Raw genomic sequence first — 21,377 nt, 5'->3', positions numbered from 1 at the left:
GACTAGTGAGGGCTGTGAAAAATATTTCCTGAAAGGGCTGCTTTTCCTGTCTAAAACCAACTGCCTGTTATTTCATGGTCACAAATCCTCAAAGGATTGGCCCCCAAAGATTAAGGGGATTCCGCCACTTTGCTCTTTACTTTGGTTCAAATATCTCAAAACAATTCTTTCAGGGCTGGTGTCACACAGACCACCTAGAGGAGCCATCTAATTGTATTTACTGTAATTTAATTACAGCAGGGAGAGCTTGAGAAGGCAGTATTTACCAAGATTGCTACTATAGGTATCACTGGCAGAGTTTTAATCTGCTAAATCAACAGAGAAATGGTAAAAATAAAACCAATCCAGAGTTTAGAAACTACTTATGAAACTTTTCTCCCTTCCTTTTTCCCTTTCTTTCTTTTTTCTTTCTTTCTTTCTCCCTTTCTCTTTCTTTTTCTTTCTCTCTCTCTTTCTTTCTTTCCTTCCTTCCTTCCTCCTTCCTTTCTTTCTTTCTCTCTCTCTCTCTTCCTTTCTTCATTTCTTTTACAGGAAGATTGGGTGAGTGAAGGAGACATTTTCCAGGGGTCCATAGTCTTCCAACTTTGGTTCATATAATTTTATACTTCATGCACACATTATATCCATCTGATCACACACAGACACACACATACACAAATCTGGGTATTATAAATGCACCACAGCCGTGTGTGTGTGTATTTAATTAAGTATATCTTTGGTGAGTTACTGAAGAACTTGGCAGTAGTGGGGCTTCTGGGGAGGACATTGGTGGGAATATGGGGTTGGGGTGGGAGGTAGACATTTTTAATTCATTCTCATTCTTCTGTACTGCTGCCTTCTTTTTTTCCCAAACAAATAACTTTTTACACAAAATATTTAAATTAGCTTTTCAATGAATCTTTTTTTTTTTTTTTTTGGTATTTCTTGGGCCGCTCTCGTGGCATATGGAGGTTCCCAGGCTAGGGGTCCAATTGGAGCTGTAGCCACCGGCCTACGCCAGAGCCACAGCAACGCTGGATCTGAGCCACACCTGCAACCTACGCCACAGCTCACGGCAATGCCAGAACATTAACCCACTGAGCAAGGGCTGGGACAGAACCCGCAACCTCATGGTTCCTAGTCGGATTTGTTAACCACTGCACCACAACGGTAACTCCTCAATGAATCTTTTAAGGAAAATCTTCCTTCAAATATTACATCACAAAAGTCAGAAATCTGTTCACAATTTAGATTTGGTTAACTACCTACCTAGCCTTGGCCAGTGTCTTTCCCTTGGAGCTTTAGCCTTCTTACCTGTAAAATGTCAGGGAAACTCCTGAAAGCTCCTTCCTCTCATGAAATTCAATGAACAGAGTCTAAAACAGTTATGTACTACTACTGCCATCTAGCAGTCCAACCTGGGATTCTGTGGATCCAATTTTTTCTGGGCAGTTAAAAAGAAGTCTGGGGGTTATTATTCAACACACAAAGACTTCACTGGATGTGTAGACATCCTGTAGTCTCTAATTGCTTTCTGGAGAAGTATATATTATAAACATATAAAGAAATTCTTATATATTTAAAAAATAGTTCTCCATCAAAAAACGATTAGAAATAATAAATGAATCCAGTAGAGTTGCAGGATACAAAATCAATATACAAAAATCAGTTGCATTTCTTTACACCAATAACAAACTATCAGAAAGAGAAATTAAGAAAACAATCCCATTTACAATTGCATCATAGAAAATAAGATACTGCACAGCAAAGGAAAGCAAAAAGAAAACAAAAAGACAAACAGAATGGGAGAAAATAGTTTCAAATGATGCACTGACAAGGGCTTAATCTCTAGAATATTCAAGCAACTTATACAACTCAACAGCAAAAAAGCCAACAACCCAATTGAAAAATGGGCAGAAGACCTGAATAGACATTTCTCCAAAGAAGATATACAGATGGCCAACAAGTACATGGAAAAATGCTCAACATCATTGATTATTAGAGAAATGCAATAAAAAACACCGTAAGATATCACCTCACACCAGTCAGAATGGCCATCATTAATAAGTTCACAAATAACAAATGCTGGAGGGGGTGTGGAGAAAAGGGAACCCTCCTGCACTGTTGGTGGGAATGTAAGCTGGTACAACCGCTATGGAAGACAGTATGGAGGTACCTTAGAAAGCTATACATAGAACTACCATATGACCCAGCAATCCCCCTCCTGGGCATCTATCCAGACAAAACTTTCCTTGAAAAGGAAACTCCCCAAACTCCCATTCTGTAAGTTGTCTTTTTGTTTTCTTTTTGGTTTCCTTTGCTGTGCATGTTCATTGCAGCGATATTCACAATAGCAAGACATGGAAACACCCTAATTGTCCATCAAAAAATGACTGGGTTAAGAAAATGTGGTTACGTATACACAATGGAATACTCCTCAGTCATAAAAAAGAACAAAATAATGCCATTTGCAGCAATATGGATGGAACTATAGACTCTCATACTAAGTGAAGTAAGTCAGAAAGAGAAAGACAAACACCATATGATATCATTTATATCTGGAATCTAATATAGGGCACAAATGAACCTTCCCACAGAAAAGAAAATCATGGACTTGGAGAAGAGATGTAGACTATTGCCTTTGGAATGGATAAGCAATGAGATCCTACTGTGTAGCACTGGGAACCATGTCTAGTCACTTATGATGAAGCATGATAATGTGAGAAAAAAGAATGTATAAATGTATGTGTAACTGGGTCACCATGCTGTACAGTAGAAAATTGACAGATCACTGTAAACTAGCTGTAATGAAAAAAATAAAAATCACTATATATATATATATATATATATATAAAAGAATAATATACCTAGGAATAAATTTAACCAAGGAGGTGAAAGACCTGTATATTGAAAACTGCAAAACATTAATGAAAAAACTAAGACACAAATAAGTAGAAAGATATTCCATGCTCATGGATTGAAATAATTAATATTGGTAAAATGACCACATTGCCCAAAGCAATATACAGATTTAATGCAATATCTATCAAAATTCCAGTGGTATTTACAGAAATAGAACAAACAATTTTAAAATTTGTATGGAACTACGAAAGATCCCAAATAAACAAAGCAATCTTGAGAAAGACAGACAAAGCTGGAGGCGACGTGCTCTCTGATGTCAAACTATATAACAAAGCTATACAATTAAAACAGTATGGTATTGACATTAAAAACAGACACATAGATGGATGGAACAAAATAGAAAGTCCAGAAATAAACCCATGCATACATGCATTATATATCATATATGCAATGCATATATATATATCTCATAAGTTAATGATCAATTAACTTATGACAAAGGAGCCAAGAATATAAAATGGGAGGACAGTCTCTTTCATAATTGCTGTTGGGAAAAGTGAACAGCCAACACATAATAAAGTGAAACTGGACCATTATCTTACATCATACACAAAAATTAACTCAAAATGGATTAAAGACTTGAATATAAAACCTGAAACTATAAAACTCCTAGAATAAAACACAGGTAGTTAACCCCTTGACACAGGTCTTGGCAATAATTTTTTGAATCTGATATCAAAAGCAAAAGCAATAAAAATCAAAATTAAACAAACGGGTCTACAATAAATTAAAAAGTTTCTTTCTGTACAACAAAGGAAACCATCAACAAAATGAAAAGACAACCTACTGAATGGGAGAAAATAATTACAAATCACATACATGATAATATGATGAGGCTAAATTCAAAATATAAGTAACTCATAAAACTCAATATATAAAAAAGCTGAACAATCTGATTTAAAATGAGCAGAAGTGTGGAGAAAAGGGAACCCTCCTGCACTGTTGGTGGGAATGTAAACTGGTACAGCCACTATGGAGAACAGTTTGGAGATACCTTAGAAATCTATACATAGAACTTCCATATGACCCCGCAATCCCACTCTGGGGCATCTATCCGGACAAAACTCTACTTAAAAGAGACACGTGCACCCGCATGTTCATTGCAGCACTATTCACAATAGCCAGGACATGGAAACAACCCAAATGTCCATCGACAGATGATTGGATTAGGCAGATGTGGTATATATACACAATGGAATACTACTCAGCCATAAGAAAGAATGACATCATGCCATTTGCAGCAACATGGATGGAACTAGAGAATCTCATACTGAGTGAAATGAGCCAGAAAGACAAAGACAAATACCATATGATATCACTTATAACTGGAATCTAATATCCAGCACAAATGAACATCTCCTCAGAAAAGAAAATCATGGGGAGTTCCCATCGTGGCACAGTGGTTAACGAATCCGACTAGGAACCATGAGGTTGCGGGTTCGGTCCCTGCCCTTGCTCAGTGGGTGAACGATCCGGCGTTGCCATGAGCTGTGGTGTAGGTTGCAGACGCGGCTCGGATCCCGCGTTGCTGTGGCTCTGGCATAGGCTGGTGGCTGCAGCTCCGATTTGACCCCTAGCCTGGGAACCTCCATATGCCGCGGGAGTGGCCCAAGAAATAGCAACAACAACAACAACAACAACAACAAAAAAGACAAAAAAAAAAGAAAAGAAAAGAAAATCATGGACTTGGAGAAGAGACTTGTGGCTGCCTGATGGGAGGGGGAGGGAGTGGGAGGGATCGGGAGCTTGGGTTTATCAGACACAACTTAGAATAGATTTACAAGGAGATCCTGCTGAATAGCATTGAGAACTTTGTCTAGATACTCATGTTGCAACAGAACAAAGGGTGGGGGAAAAAATGTAACTGTAATGTATACATGTAAGGATAACCTGACCCCCTTGCTGTACAGTGGGAAAATAAAAAAAATAAATAAAAATAAAAACAATAAAAAAATAAAAATGAGCAGAAGATCTGAATAGATATTTTCCCAATGATAAATAGATGGCCAATCGGTGCATGAAAGATGCTCAACATTATTAATCATTACAGATATGTAAATCAAAAACACAATCAGATTCACCTCACACTTGTCAGAATGGTTATTATCCATAAGGTAAGAACTAACAAGTGTTGGTAGGGGTGTGGAGAAAAACGGAACCCTTGCATACTGTTGGTGGGAATGTAAATTGGTGAATCCATGATAGAAAACGGTATGCGAGTTCCTTAAAAAATTAAAAATAGAACTATCAGAAGTCCTCTCACGGCTCAGTGGGTTAAGGATCTGACATGGTCATTGCTGTGGCTGTGGATATAGCTGTGGCACAGGTTCGATCCCTGGCCCAGGAACTTTAGCATGCTGCAGGCAAGGCCAAAAAAAAAAAGAAAAAAAAAAGAAAGAAAAGAAATAGACCTATCATACAATCCACTCCTCCTCCATTTCCTGAAGAAAATGAAAATACTAATTTGAAAAGATACATGCATTCCCATGTTCACTGAAATTTTATTTATAATAACCAAGATATGGAAACAACCTAAATGTCTATTGCTGGATGAATGGATACACATACACATATATTGATAAAAAATACTGCCATTTGTGACAACGTGGATGGACTTTGAGGGTATTATGCTAAGTGAAATAAGTCAGAAGACAAATACCATATGATCTCTCTTATATGTGGAGTCTAAAAACAAAAAACAAACAAAAATCCCCCACCAAAACCAAGCTTAAAGATACAAAGAATAGATTAGTGGCAGGGATGGTGGTCAGAGGTGGGGGCTAGAGTGTGGGAGAAATGGATGAACTGGGCTTTTTTTCAGTTTAAGAAAACTGAATAAAAATTCTGTTAAAATTGTCCTGAGCCTGTAATATTTGATTAAATGTAAAACCCTCATTATAATTCATTGGCCTCAAGGGCTTTTGGGGTGTGCCCAGATTACTCAATGTAACAGATATTTGCTGGGTATCAACTATGTGTACAGGGCACTGTGCAGATGTGTGTGTGGCAGAAAGAAGCAGAAATTTGGTGTCCTGAAGTTCAGACACTGTAGTCCTTTAAGGACAGAGATCAAGATGTTTTGCAAGTGTATTCCTGGTTACCCTAAGTATCTCCAGCAGCTAGTATGGTGCTGGCACATACTAGAAACTTAATAAATCCTTGTTTTCAGTGAATGAATGAATGAATGAGCTGGATATGAGTTCATGTTCTCCGTTTATGAGGGCATTTTATTCTCTGAGCCTCCATTTCTTAGTCTGTAAAGTAGATGATAATCAGGAGTTTCCACAGTGGTGCAGCAGGATCGGCAGCATCTTGGGACTGCTAGGACACAGGCTAGATCCCTGGGGCTGGGAGGGTGGGTTGAGGATTCAGCATTGCTGCAGCTGTGGCTTAGGTCACAACTATAGCTCAGATCTGATCCCTGGCCTGGGAACTCCATATGCCTTGGGTGGCCAAAAAAAGAAAAAAAAAAAAAGAAAAAGAAAAAAAGAAAATAATCCTTCCCCCTAATTGTGAAGGTCCAGTGATTAACACAGGGCAATACCTCTGTCAACTGAAAAATATTTTAAAATGGAAGTGGACTAGGGAATCTCTGTATTTTGAGGCTTATCAACCTTTTGTTTTACATGACTAAGAAATATATTCTTTACTCCACAAAGTGATATATCCATTTGAGAACTAGGAAATGTTTTCTGCCACACAGCCTGAATTTACTTGAGTAGCTAAAAGGGATATTGTGGAAATAGCCCAAATTCAGTGTGACGTATACAGAGATTGTTCTCACAAATGCACAAAAGACTGATCTCTTTCTCAAACCCCACCCTTTTTGGCAAATGAATGGATTGTGTTCTTTGCTTTTACTTCATCTCCAGGTTTCCATAAATGTAAATTGAAGAAACTGAATTTGATAAGCTTGATAGTCTCTTTCCCTTAAAAAAGATTCTAATAAGGAAAGTTGTCCAGCAAGGACACCAGGGCAGAACCAGTACTGTGACGAAACCATGATATGCTGCCACCTGTTGGTGATGCATTGAATTATTTTAAATTTCAAAGAAAGCTGAAGCATTTAATTAACTACAACCTAATGAATTGACACACACATTTACAGTAGAAACTCATTACAGTGCCAAGAGAAAGAGGTCCTTAAGACTGGTTTGTTTAAAATGGGGCCCAAACAAGGTCCATAATTTCATCTGGTTGACACAACTCTTCAATCTAAAGGATATGTCTCTTTTAATCTAAAAGTTCCCCCCACCCCATTTATTTTTTCCCTTGATATTTCCTATTTCCCTTGCAATAAACTGATAAAATGTTTTCCTGTACAACTTCTCATTGTCTTGATTTACTGATCTCATCCATGTGCTGTTGTTTAACATGTTTCTCTGTTCCTAGTCTTGAAAACACCTGGCAGAACTAGAGATTTGCTCAGATTCAGGTTTGATTACATGGCAACAGTCCTCCTTCACAGGTGGAGGTGCACATTTCCATCAGCAGGTAGGTACTTAATGCTTTGTCTTTTCTTTGTAATGTTAGTGGCCATTAATGATCAACATTAGTAGATGAATTACTTTATTAAAGGCTTGCAGAATGGTGATATTCTAATTTCATCAATCTTTCATTATCCAGGATACTTTCCTTCATCATCTGACTGTCCCAAGATACAGTTCATATAATTAAAGCAAGTAAAATACTTAATTTTCCCCTCTTATTTACTAATTTTCAGAAAGATTAGTTGGCTCTCTAGCAATCTCCAAAAACAATGAGTTTTTGACTTGAATAACATATAACTCATGGACCTAGTAATATCTGATGTATTCTACTTACTGCAGTTGTCATTTTGTTGATGCTCAAACTGTCCCATCTTTGGTCAGAGGAAGCCTCTTCAGTCTGACTCCTGAGTCATTTTAAAAGGACATTAGCAGTTTTTGGCAAATGTTTAATATTATTCTTCTCTTAAACAATCATATATTAAAGTGTATTTTTTCTCTACCTTGTTTTTCACTTTATGATCTATTCTAGAAATCTCTCCGTGGTGGTATAGAGATCTTCTTCATTCCTTTGCCCAGGTACCTATGATTCTATTCTACAAATGTACCAAAGTTTAGTCAACTAGTCCCCTACTGCTGGACATTTGGATTATTTCCAGTCTTTTCTATTACAGATAGTGCTACAGTGAACAACCATTTGTGAACACCTTTTCATATTTTTGCAAGTGAATCCTTAGGAAAAATTCCTAGAATTTGAATTTCTGGGTAGAAGAGCATTTGCATATTTTTCTAGATATTGCTAAGTTTCTCTCCATGAGGTTTCTGTCATTTTTTAAAAATTCCTACAAGCAATGTATGAAAGTGCCTGTTAAACAGAGTCTAGTAACACAAAGTCTTGGATTTCTGCCAGTCTTATAGGTAGAAAATGAGGTTTTTATTATGAGCCAAGGTGAGATTTTTTTTTCTTGTCTTTTTGCCATTTCTTGGGATGCTCCCGCAGCATATGGAGGTTCCGAGGCTAGGGGTCAAATTGGAGCTGTAGCCACTGGCCTACACCAGAGCCACAGCAACGCGGGATCTGAGCCGCATCTGCAACCCACATCACAGCTCACAGCAATGCCAGTTCCTTAACCCCCTGAGCAAGGCCAGGGATCAAACCCGAAACCTCATGGTTCCTAGTCGGATTCATTAACCACTGAGCCACGACGGCAACTCCGAGATATTTTCTAATGTCTTTGTATTTCTTTTTCTATGAACTATCTACTCAGTATCCCTTGTTCATTTTTCTATATGATTCTTAGTCTTCACCATTTCTATTTTTATAAAGTCTTTACATATTAAGGACATTAACCCTTTGTGACATAAGTTGCAAAATTTTCTGAGTTTGCTATTTGTATTTTCAATTACAGTGTTTTCTGTCATGCAAGTTGGTATTGATTGAATAATTCCCCCCCCAAAAAAATGCCTGTGTTGAGGTCCTAACCCCCAGTACCTCAGAATATGACTGTATTTGGAGATTAGGCCTTTTAAAAGGTAATGAGTGTGAAATGAGGTCATAATCATGAACCCTAATTCAACATGACTGATGCTCTTCTAAGAAAAGGCTGTCAGAACACAAACACAGAGGGAGGACCACATGAAGACAAAGAGAAGATGATCATCTATAAATCAAGGAGAAAGGCCTCAGAAGAAACCAACCCTCCTGACATCTCAATCTCAGACTTTACAGTCTGCAGAATTGTCAGAAAATCAGTTTCTGTTTAAGCCATCAAGTTGTGTCCTATCATGGCAGTCCAAGCAAAATAACACACAAGTTTTAAAAAAATCTTGCCAGATTTATCTTTCCCCTTCTAAGTTTTGAGTCACAGTTAAGAAACATCTCCTATTCCCAACAGAGAAGTTCACCCTTGTTTTTTTCTTGTACTTATATAATTTCATTTTTCTCTCCATAAACAATGAATTTTAGAATAGTTTTAGATTTATAGGACAGTTGCAAAGATAGCAGAGAGCATTCTCGCGTGGACCTTACCCTGTTTACCCTATTGTCGACACCTTATATTACTGTAGTACATTTGTTAAATCTAAGGAACCAATGGTGATCTATTGCTATTAACTAAACTCCAGACTCTACTTGGAGTTCACTAGGTTTTTCTCTAATGTTCTCTTTCTGTTCCAGGATCCCAAACAGGATGCCAGATTACATTTACATGTTGTGTCTCCTTAGGTGCTTCCAGGTTGTGATAGCTCTTCAGACTTTCCTGGTTTCTGATGACCTTAACAATTTACAGGAGTACCAGTCAGGTATTGTATAAAATATTCCTCTATTGGAGATTATCTGGTGTTTTCCTAAAACCTACTATTTATGGAAACCATATTTTTTTTAATCCAGGAAAATATATATGTAAATTATCAATGGCACACATTGGGATAAGTTGCCAACTCTGTCTTTGGATGCAATATGTAATATTGTAGCATCAAGTTTACTTATTGGCCACAAACCTGCATCTGCTCTTTAGTGACAGACAGTGACAGTTTCTTCATCCATGGAAAAAGTGAAAGGAAAACACCTTTATTTATTTATTTATTTATTTTTTGCTTTTTAGGGCCTTATCCATGGCATATGGAGATTCCCAGGCTAGAGGTCTAATCAGGTGTGGTCTGTGACCTACACCACAGCTCATGGTGAAAAACATCTCTTTATTTCATATAGTTAAATAATTTCAGTGATAAATAGACTTGAAAAAAATCAATTTCTTTCTAATGAACTTTAATCTTTTTGAGTTGTTAGGTTTTATTATCCATTGCTGCATGAGCAAAAAAAAGGCAAATGTTGCTTTAAGATGTAATTGAGAATAGGCTATGGATGTTATCCCTGATTATTTTTTTTAAAAACTTGTTTGCTTTTGTGTTTTATACTTAAAATTTTTAAAATGTATTTTCATAGCTTCAAAAAGGTAAGTTCCTCCTTCCTCTTTCTATTCCCTTTCTCCTTGTAATTTCCCCTTTCCTTCTTTTTGTGACAATTCAGTCAAGGCCATTAGAAGGAAATGGCAGAGTTCCCGTCATGGTGCAGCAGAAACGAATCCGACTAGGAACCATGAGGTTGCGGGTTCGATCCCTGGCCTTGCTCAGTGGGTTAGGATCTGGTGTTGCCATGAGCTGTGGTATAGGTCAAAGACGCGGCTCAGATCTGGCATGGCTGTGGCATAGGCTGGCAGCTGTAGCTCCGATTGGACCCCTAGCCTGGGAACATGCCATGGGTGCGGCCCTAAAAAGACAAAAAGACAAAAAAAAGAAAAAAAAGGAAGGAAATGGCAAGGTGAGCGTCCACAGCAGAGTATGGAGTCAGGGCTGGAGAAAAATGTCTACGTGGGGTGGCAGCAGTATGGGATTTCAGAGCCCAAGTGGAGTGAAGAGACTAGCCTATCAATGTAGGAGGGTGCCAGGTGCTGGGTGCTGAGGGCCAAGTGGGAGAGGAAGGCATCAATATGGAAAATAGGGCCATTCTGGCAATGAGAGATGGACTACATAGAGTGGAATTAGTCAAATAAGTAAATACATTAAAGATAATGGAACCAGGTGTTTGACTGTCAGAGACAGGACAAGTAAATATGGAAAGGGAAAAAGCAAAAATGAATCCTGTGGCATTAATGTATCTACTAGATACTAAACATCAAAATTTAGTAATGGGAACTGATAGTTATATCCTATTGCTCTAACTCTTTCTGGAAATTTTAGGACACAGAAGAAAAAAAAGATTAAAATAAATCACTTGAAATGAGGCAAACTGTATGGAAAGATTTTTAGTAGCAAATATCACCAATGTTAAGATGAGAATATTAAAAATAGTCATGGAAATTTTATTTAAATGTTTATATATTCTAGGTTATTTTTTAAAACAAAAATTTAAAAATTACCCAAATTCCTTATTATAAAAAGAGAGTATGATCTGGTTCTACTTAAGATCTGTGTACATTCTAAATCTTTCATTTAAAAAAAAGAAGTGATACAAACATTCACAAGTCTAGCAAAAAAGAAATAAAAGTGAAGATTAGGACTAACATTTCAAGCTGCCTTTTGGAAAGAAAATTAAAAACAGAGGTAGATGGTTAAATATTTTAGTGGCCAAGTTACTTAAATGAATTATTTTTCTTCTGGTAGACATTCACCAAATTTTTATGTTTGAAGCTAAACAGTAAAAAATTTAGGAGTAGAGAATAACACCTAATGCAAATTATTTTCCTTTTATCAAAGAAAAGTAATAAAAATATGATTGTTTAAAGCACTAAAGGTCATGCACTTTTTAAAGCAGGAGAATGAACCTTGTCCCTAAGCTTCCTAGGTTTATTTGAGGCCATGTCCCATGCCCCAGCAGACCTGGTCAGTCAAAGTAGGACTGTAGGGTGCCTCAATGCCAAACATCACAGGTCCAGCAGTGGAAGCCTCCTCCCAAGGAGCTGGCATTACAAATATTAACCTTAATGATACTAATACCCTTCTTTTCAAACATCCTTTGAATCAGGACTTCATTGACATCCACCATGACACAAAAAAATTTTTTTTTCTTTTTTTTTGGCTTTTTGCTATTTCTTTGGGCTGCTCCCGTGGCATATGGAGGTTCCCAGGCTAGGGGTCGAATTGGAGCTGTAGCCACCGGCCTACGCCAGAGCCACAGCAACGCGGGATCCGAGCCGCATCTGCAACCTACACCACAGCTCACGGCAACGCCGGATCATTAACCCACTGAGCAAGGGCAGGGGCCAAACCCGCAACCTCATGGTTCCTAGTTGGATTCGTTAACCACTGTGCCACGACGGGAACTCCCCACCATGACACAATTTTTGTCTAGCATTAAGATATTCATGGATGGAGCTCCCTGATGGTGCAATGGGTTAAGGATTTGGCATTGGCACTGTTGTGGCTTGAGTTGCTGCTGTGGTGCAGGTTCCATCCCTGGCCTGGGAGCTGCTGTATGCTGCAGGCATGGCCAAAATAAATTCATGGAAAGCCACTTGGACAACATCCAGAATGGCGTTATCATCTGGATGACTGGTATTAGAGGAGTAACTATGGTCCATCCTGCTTTCTTGAAAAGAGTGCTCTGGTGACACAGTTGTTGGGCTTGGAAAGCATGACACCTCCCACTTGGAAGGTGGTATCAATGTGCACTGGATTAGGGTCTTTGAAGGAGATGATGTGCACACTGTAGTCTGGAGTGAGATGCTTATGCATCCATTCAAGTTTGTAACCTGGCCATCTCTGTGCAGAGATAGCTCTTCTAGTTTGAATGAAGTCAGCAGTATCACAGCATAGTTGGAATCCAGTTTAAACAAATTTTTCTGAACAGCCAATTTGGTTCTGTCTTCTACAGATGGTATGGGCTAATCCTGGTCATAAAGGTCATTAGCCATTGTGAGCTTAGGAGACACTGTCCACCTGGCCCCACTTTGCAGAAGTAGTCTTTGATAATTGCACTGTATGTACAGTATTCAGAGAAGTGAGCACGCCAAGTCACAGGAGTCTTGATAATCTCATTCCCCACAGCTATCAGGATGTCTTGAGGCATTGCACCATAAAAACCCAGAGACTTAAAATCAGGAGTTTTATACTTCAACAAGTTCACTGGGTTCAGGCTCCTCACTGTCACTCCCTTCATTTTTTTTCCCCTTCACTTGGGGTAGAAGGTTCCCTGGCCAGGGACTGAACTCATGCCACAGCAGTCACCTGAGCCACAGTAGTGACATCAAGGCCTTAACTGCTAGGCCATCAGGGAACTCTTCCCTTTCATTTTAAAAATATTGCATAGGAATTACTGTCGTGGCTCAGTGGTAACAAATATAACTAGTATCCATGAGGACATGGGTTCGATTCCTGGCCTTGCTCAGTGGGTTAAGGATCTGGTGTTGCCATGAGCTGTGGTATAGGTCACAGACATGGCTTGAATCCCACGTTGCTGTGGCTGTGGTGTAGGCCGGTAGCTACAGCTCCAATTTGACCCCTAGCCTGGGAACCTCCATATGCCGCAGCCTTCACCTCCACAGTGAATGGTGGAACACAGGTATTTTCTGCTCTGCCCAATATCACTTCCTCTAAGGGGTCCCATCCATTGTAAAAGGAGACAAGGTGGTCCTTGGGCAAAGGATCTTGGACAGTGTCGTCAGCTGCGGAGGAATTCTGGGAGGGATCTGTAGCTACCTGGGAGTTCTGGAAAGTTCACTGCACCCATCCTGTTAACAGTTCTTCCAAGCAGAGACCTGACATAGTGCACTGCTTCCTGCACAGGCACTACATTGGCAGCACTGTTCCACACCCAATGGTCCACAAGTAGACCTCCTTTTTGCTTATTAGAATTTAGTCTTTATTTTTTTAAACATTGATATTCTTTTTTTAAATAGTTATTTCCCCAATACAATTTTCTCTTCTACTGTATAGCATGGTGACCCAGTTACACATACATGTACACAGCATGATAATGTGAGAAAATTTAGTTTTTATTTTCTGAAATGGTTTTGTTTTTTCTTGTTTTTCCTTTGATACCTACTGCTTCATGCTTCGATTCTTCCGATCATCTCATGTCACTTCCTATTACCTGACTGTTTCTTTCTTGAGCTCTTTTACTTCCGTGGGGTGATTTTTCTTCTTAGATTCAATTTAAGCATGACATTTCTGAAAGTTCATGTTGGGATGTTGGACAATCATTTTCTTTTTCTTTAGGTCAACATTTTTCTGTTGAATTCCTTTGTCCTTGGGGACATTTTGTTGCCCCTTTCCATCATTTTTTAAAATTTCATTGTGAAAATTAAAAAAAATATATTTGATTTTTTGAAAAAATCTATTAGCTGGAGATTCCTAAGGAGAATAGAGGAGGGCAACTTCTAGATTTTGCAGTACAAATTAGGTTTGTCACAAAAGATCTCCCTAATAAGGTGACATTTGATCATACCTGAAGGAAGTGAAGTGGCACGCCAGAAATCTGATGCATTCTAGGAGAGGGAATAGCAAGTATGAAGGCCCTGAGGAAGTATACTTGACATGTCTGAAGAATAGCAGGGGGCCAATCTGGCTTGGAACAGAGAATTTAAGGGGGAAAGAATAGAAGATGAAGTCAAGGTGCAGACAAGGGAGAAGGAATACAGTTCCAAAAGGCCTTCATAGGAAAAGATTTTGGCTTTTACTCTGAATAAGATAGGAAGCCCCTGGAAGACTGTGAGCAGAGGAACTGACATTACCTGATGTGAATTTTAGATGGACCACTCTGACTACTTTGTTGAGAACTGACTGTAAGGGTGAGAGTAAGGAGACTGGTTAGAAGTCAGCTGCAATTATTCATGTGAGAGATGAGAGAGGTCTGGACCACAGTTACAGGCAGTGGAAGTGGTAAGAAATGACTGGATTCAGAACATACTTTTAAGGTAAAAGTAACTGGATCTCCCTCAAAGACTGGATAATACGAGATATTAGCAAAAGTAGGAGCTCAAGACAACTCGAAGGCTTCTGAACTGAGTAACTAGAAGGAAACAGCTGTCATCAACTAAGTTGGGAAAGACTGCTGGAGGATGAGGTCTGAGGGGCAAGATCAGGAATTAGATTTTGGAAGTCAAATTTGAAATGCCTGTTGTATATCTTAGTGAAGACTTCTAGTAGGTAAGTGATTATACATATACGTTTGGAGTTCAAGGGAGAGGTCTGGACTAGAGTTACAAATTTAGAAGCAATCAGCACATTCATAACTTTCAAAACCATGATACTAGAACTAGATGAGTACCCTCAGCTACTTTCTTTGCCACATCAGTGACAATGCCGAGTCCCTAACCACGAGGCCAGGAGGGAACTCCTAGGGCGTTATTTTCGGTTAAGGTGTCTGAAGCCTAAGCCCTAGGACTCAGTGTTTAGTAAGTCAGGATAAGAAGGCACTGAAACATGAGATTCAGATGGTACCTGAAACACCAGTGAGGACGCAGTGGAGAACTCATTCACAGCACGGCCTCCTCGTCTACATTACCAGGAGGTCCTGAAAAATAAACAGATGGCTCTTGAGAAAGGGAAAGGCAGGGAAGACCACCCCAAAAGATTAAGCATTTTTCCCTAAAGAGGTTAAGCTGACTCTAAAAAGACTCTTTATAACAGAAAGAAACTGAGTTGTCCTTAATAACTGGCAAATTGTGACATTCCTCCTGTCATCAAAAGCAATGGGAACATTAAAGCAAGTTACAGAATATAGAGCACTATATGTTTTCCACATTTGAATACAGTGTGCAAAATTTAGATTCTGCTATGTTAGTTTACTGTGTGATCAAAGACATCCACATTCCTCAGCCCCCATGAGGCTCTGACAGCCTCAGAAGATCCAATTTACCACAGGCCTCGACTGCTTGAAAGATGTTGTGCCTTCAACTATCTATCACAATGCAGGCAGCTACTGTGTACTGAGTACTTGCTCTGTGGCTGAGCAGTTTTATATGTTTTATTACTTGATAATAACCACAGTCTTAGGAGATGAGGACTATTATTAGCTCACATTTTAGAGATCAGGGAAAAGCACAGACAAGTAACCTGACCAAAGCAGTAGAGTCATGATTAAAACCCCAGTCTGATTAAAAGCGCCCGGACTTTGATTCACCGTATTATCCTGCCTAGTCACAATCACCTTGAAACTCAGGTTTAATCTACTCAAGGCTCCAGGAATCGTGAGGAAAGCAGGGAGGAGTATAATTAAGGTAACCCACCAGAGACCAAGTGAGCCAAGATGGCTGGAGGTCACACCTTTCACAAGCATAAAGGCACTGAGAGCCATAATCTTGCTCAAATTCTGTCACTCCTATAATCAGTCCTCCTAAGAAGCAATGGGCAGTGGGACTAGCGGTCTATTTTGGGACTATTAACTAGCACGGAGGCTCTGAGAACTAATTAATCTCTTGGCAAATAAATGATTAGACTCCATGTAAGAATGGAAGAAAAGTAGGTCAAACAGTCACTGATGACAAATTTTAGCTTGGCAGTTTTAGATCTAGGAAGTGATTAATGTTGGCTCCTTTACACTTTGGTGAAAGATTTGTGGTTATTTCCCTCCCATTTAATATGGGTATAAAAGGTAAGTTTTAAACATTTTAAACCTGTTTAAAACAGGTTTTCCCCTCCTAGAACTCATTTGCCCTGTATATTGTTTGATATCATTGTTTCACATGAGGAGAAGTCCACCTATCCTAGTTACAGAGGACCTGATTTAAGATGCTAGATATCATCAGGCTTTTTCTTCACTTATAAATGAGGGATCAGAGCCCTCAGATGTACAGCGTTGCTTAAAACATAGGTGGGCAACTGTTCCCAAATACAGACTAGACTGAGAGGCTCTCATACTATAGTTCACACAAATCCCAGACAAGCCATATTGTTTGGGGTCACATGAAAAGTAACATCCATGTTCTTTCAATCTGACTGTTTCACATGACAGTAAATACCCTATGGCTCAACTTTGGGTTCGACTTGGTATTTTTTTGTCTGTTTTTTGGGGGGGCTGCACTCCCAGCCTATGGAAGTTCCCAGGCTAGAGATCCAATTGGAGCTGTAGTCACTGGCCTACGCCACAGCTACAGCAACGTGGGATCCAAGCCGCATCTGTGACCTACACCATAGCTCACACCAGCGCTGGATCCCCAGCCCACTGAGCGAGGCCAGGGACCGAACCTGCGTCCTCATGGATGCCAGTCAGATTCGTTTCTGCTGAGCCACGACAGGAACTCCTGACTGGGTATTTTTTTAAAGCTCCACCTTGCCCATCTTCACTAATCCCAATTTAACTCTTTACCATTGAAAAGGCTTATGTCAGGTGAGCTATACTATCATTTTGGGTGATTTGCCCCAAGGTGAACAAGCTTCTTTTTCACTAGGCCTCTCCATGGGGCTAACACCTATACTAGACATAGGTGGAAAACAGTACTCATTCTAGTCAGCCTATTTCTAAGTATCCAGCTCAAATCCTTTTTAAAGTAGGTACTTTATACTTATCTAAAAAATAACTTCCTCCCCACTTCCTATCCCAGGAGCTCTCTGAAGCCTACATCTATTCATTCAGTTCTGATTTTCTGACCCCTTATTTTGGCGTTTACTTATATGATCCTTTAATGATATATAAATGCTTAATATGCATGTCTTTTTCCAGTGTAAACTCCTTAAGGATAAGGTGACAGGGGTTACAAAATGTATCTGAACATTTAAATCATCCGAGTTTATTTCCTATCGTCTTCCTTTTACCTAGGTCTAAAGCAGAGCATCCATTTATGCTCCTAAAGGGCAGTGCTTCATGATAATTTCAGAAATTATAACCCAATTTTGAAGATGCTCAAGTTGCTCTTATATTTTTACCTACTTGCTTACCACAATTGTCTGGTTTTGCTCTCAAAGCCCTTATCTTTACAGTACAGTATAGGAATCTCATTTGCTAAATAAATATGTTCCTGAAAGCTGTAAATCAATTTTTGAAATGCGATTATATTTTCCCAGTTCTGACAGTCTCAGAGATGCTTAATATATCATCAAGGATAGAACTCACATACTCATGGATACTAGTCAGGTTTGTTACCACTGAGCCACAATGGGAACTCCTGGAATTATTTTTAAACCAAGTAGTGACACTTTATTGTAACTGTGATATGCACTTCTCTAATGACTAATGATGCTGAGCATTATTTCTTGTGATCATTCAGTTAGGCTGATGTTTAAAAAACTAGTTTACTTACCTTCTTATCAAGTTGTGGTTCTTCATAGAGTCTGGATACAGTCATTTATCAGATATGTATTTTTGCAAATATTTTCTCCCAGTTTGTTGCTTGTCCTTCCATTTTCTGAACAGTCTCATCTACAGAACATAAGTTTTTATAAAGTAAAAAAAAAATTTTTTATGGATTTTGCTTTGGGAGTTTATCCAAGACATTTTTTTCCTAGCCAGAGATGACAAAGATTTTCTATGTTTCTTCTAAAAATTTTTTTATAACTTTACATTTATATTTATGGTCTATTTTAGCTATTTTGCACACAGTACAAGATAGGGGTTGACAGAAGTTTTTTTCCTTGCAAAATGATGTCCAGCATCATTTGTTTCTTTTCACTATCTTTTGATAAGGTTCTATTTAACAGAGAATTTATGTAAAAATCTATAAAAAAGAAAGTAACTCTCTAGATATGGTATGGCAGTCCTATGGCTGGAGATGGGAGGGTAGTTCCCTACGTTTTTCACTCATGAGAAATGGCTAACTAGTATGTTCCACTATTCCATAAACATGCATGGTATAGGACAGTTCAGAAAGAAATTTCATTGCTCTCTACCCAAAGATCACCAGGAACACACCTGTGGTTGAACAAGTTAAGCTAATTACTCATTGCAGCAAGGGAGCACACACACTATGGGGAACCATACGGCATCTCAGTAAGAGGGTGTTAGAAAGAACTTATGTTAAGATTTGGGTTGTTTGGTGACTTAAAGGACTTTGATCTGAATTGGATGCTGTCAGGCAGCAAGGTTAGTTCTACAGTCGGGTAAATTAATAAATCTTATGTAGAAAGAAGGAAGACTAGAATGAGGATAAATCTACAAATGGTTAAGAAGCAATGGCTGCTCACATTGGTTTGATATTTTCAGTTTGTGTATTCCACTTGGTGACTTACATAAAGTTTGTTTTTGTCTATGTTGAGACATGATTATGTAATAACCTTATTTTTGTTCTGATCCATCATGAAGTAACCCTTTCTGAAGGTGATATTCTCTGAAACAGTTTATATTCAACAGAAGGCACCAAAGCCAAGCTGTGGCAGGCTAGCTCCTAGCAATACCAAGACCTAGCTGACAGCAACAGACCAGTCACTTGATGTCCAGGACTGCTTTTCTCTGTCTCAGAATATAGTGGTTAAGAATTTAGGCCCTACAGTTAGAAAAAAAATGTGCTTGATTCCAAGATGTGCTTTTCACTAGCGGTAGGCCCTTGGGTAAATTATCTAACTTCTCTATGCCTCGGCTTCTTCACATGAATATGGGGGTAACAATAGTTCTTGCCTTCACATGTTAAAACTAACATCAAGTAAATCTTAAGTTATCATTATTACATCACAAAAAATATTAAGGATTGGGGCAGCAAAAGGAAAACCAAGAATAGTCCAGGTAATTGTGCCAGGAAAGTCAGAGTAGTAAGAAAGTGAGAACAGAAAAGCAAAATATTTTACATTCAGTGGAAATCTGAATATAAGTAGCCAGCTCATTTCAAAATTCCAGGATAATACATGATATCTGTAAAAACATGTTGAAAATAGGAAAATGTGTGGAACCTTATACCAAGTGATCTGTCATTTAAATGAGTTTACACAGAAAACACTGAGAGGTTGACAAAAATTATGATTATTATGCATATGCTAGGAGGAAGATTCTTGTGAAAGTTAAATTTGGATTCCTTTTAACTTCGATGTACTATGAGCCTGTAAACAATTTATTTCTTGTTTTCATGTTTCTGGTTTTCACCCTGCTTCCTACTGGCCCTTACTTTTGAACTACCCTACCTTGTCAAACATATAATATCACATCCAATTTCTTTAGTTTTTCAATAATGAAAAAGGCTCTGTGTGTAATTAACTACAGGAAAAGTCAGCCATTTAAGAAATTGGAAAATTGATATAAGTGGTATTAAGAAACTGTTTGAGTGGTCTAGCATGGAAGTTCCTGTCATGGCTCAGGGGTAACAAATCCGACTACTATCCATGAGGATGCAGGTTCAATCCCTGGCTTTGCTCAGTGGGTTAAGGATCTGGCATTGCCTTCAGCTGTGGTGTAGGCTGCAGATATGGTTTGAATCTGGAGTTGCTGTGGCTGTGTAGGCTGGCTGCTATATCTGCGATTCTACCCCAGCCTGGAAATTTCCACAGGCCACAGGTATGGCCCGAAAAAAAAAAAAAAAAAAAAAAAAAAAAAAAGTGGTCTAGCCATTAAGGATCTTGTAATTTTTCACTGCTGTGGCTCTGGTTCCGCCCCTGGCCCAGAAACTTCCACATGCTGAGGGCATGGCCAAAAAAACAAAGATAATTATCATTTATCGGAGTTCTCACTGTGCGACAGTGGGTTAATAATCTGGCATTGTCTCTGTGGCAGTGCGGGTTTGATCCCTGGCTCTGAGCAGTGGTTAAGGATCTGGTGCTGCTGAAGCTGTGGTGTAGATACTAGTTGAGGCTAGGATTTGATCCCTGGCCCAGGAACTTCCATATGCTGCTGGTGCTGCTGAAAAAGGGCAGAAAAAAAGAATTTGTTTTATTAAAAGGAAGTTACTGCTGAAAGGCATGAAGGTCTCATTATTTTGACATGATACAATCTTTCAGAAATACGTTTCATTTTTATAATCTAAGATGGGATTTCACAGAATGGGACTCAAGAACTCAGCACATTCAGCCTATAAAACAAACATGGCCTGACTTCCTTGAGGCTCTTTCTGCTATAAAAGCGTATCCCATATCAAGATAGCATCCTTCTGTAGAAGCCAATCCATCAAGACACTTAGTTTCATTTTAGATCTAGGGGTGGGTGAACATTGAGTGGTGCTATTCACTTTTACAGGTAAGAAAACTGAAACAGTAAGAAATGAATGCTGTCAGACTTATAAGAAATATATAACTACCTATACTTGAAGTTTCAGAAGATTCAGGTGAACTCAAAACCTCGCCCAAAGAACTGCTTTACATCCTGGTTGGTTTGAGATGGTTTCAACCCATTGTGGATTACAACTTCAATAAAAGCAAAAATGTAAAATCTCCCAGGAGTGGCTACAGTTTTACTAGTCATTTATATATTAAGGATTAAACTCTCCTGCAGAGAGAAAGAAGTGGAAGGGGAACAAGAAACTGTGTAATCGTGCACCTCATAATTTTGCCTAGCATTCACATTGGAAAGATCACATTTTAAGTGGTTGCTGTGATAACAGGAAAATAGAGTTGTTATGTACCTCTTTCACATGTTGA

The 21,377-nt window shown here is 38.7% G+C and overlaps 1 protein-coding gene and 1 pseudogene across 1 annotated transcript in view; both read right to left on the bottom strand.

Annotated features, from left to right (window-relative positions):
* The window catches only part of LOC102157854 (uncharacterized), a 94,693-nt gene that overhangs the window by 71,035 nt on the left and 2,281 nt on the right, over positions 1-21,377 (bottom strand). The window contains exons 3-4 of the mRNA XM_084957827.1: positions 18,125-18,243; positions 15,327-15,399 (exon numbers count right to left, since the gene is read on the bottom strand). The gene's annotated coding sequence lies outside the window, so the exon portion shown is untranslated. The remainder of the gene's footprint in view (positions 1-15,326; positions 15,400-18,124; positions 18,244-21,377) is intronic.
* LOC100521268 (glycine amidinotransferase, mitochondrial pseudogene) lies at positions 12,068-13,186 on the bottom strand (annotated as a pseudogene).

Source organism: Sus scrofa, chromosome 5 (genome assembly GCF_054392235.1).
Source record: "Sus scrofa isolate SSC_HxYL_T2T_F1_AM1 chromosome 5, Sscrofa_HxYL_maternal_Yorkshire_Landrace_v2.0, whole genome shotgun sequence".
Lineage (NCBI taxonomy): Eukaryota > Metazoa > Chordata > Mammalia > Artiodactyla > Suidae > Sus > Sus scrofa.
The sequence above is the reverse complement of the archived record's forward strand: the minus strand, read 5'-3'. Positions and strand labels throughout refer to the sequence as shown.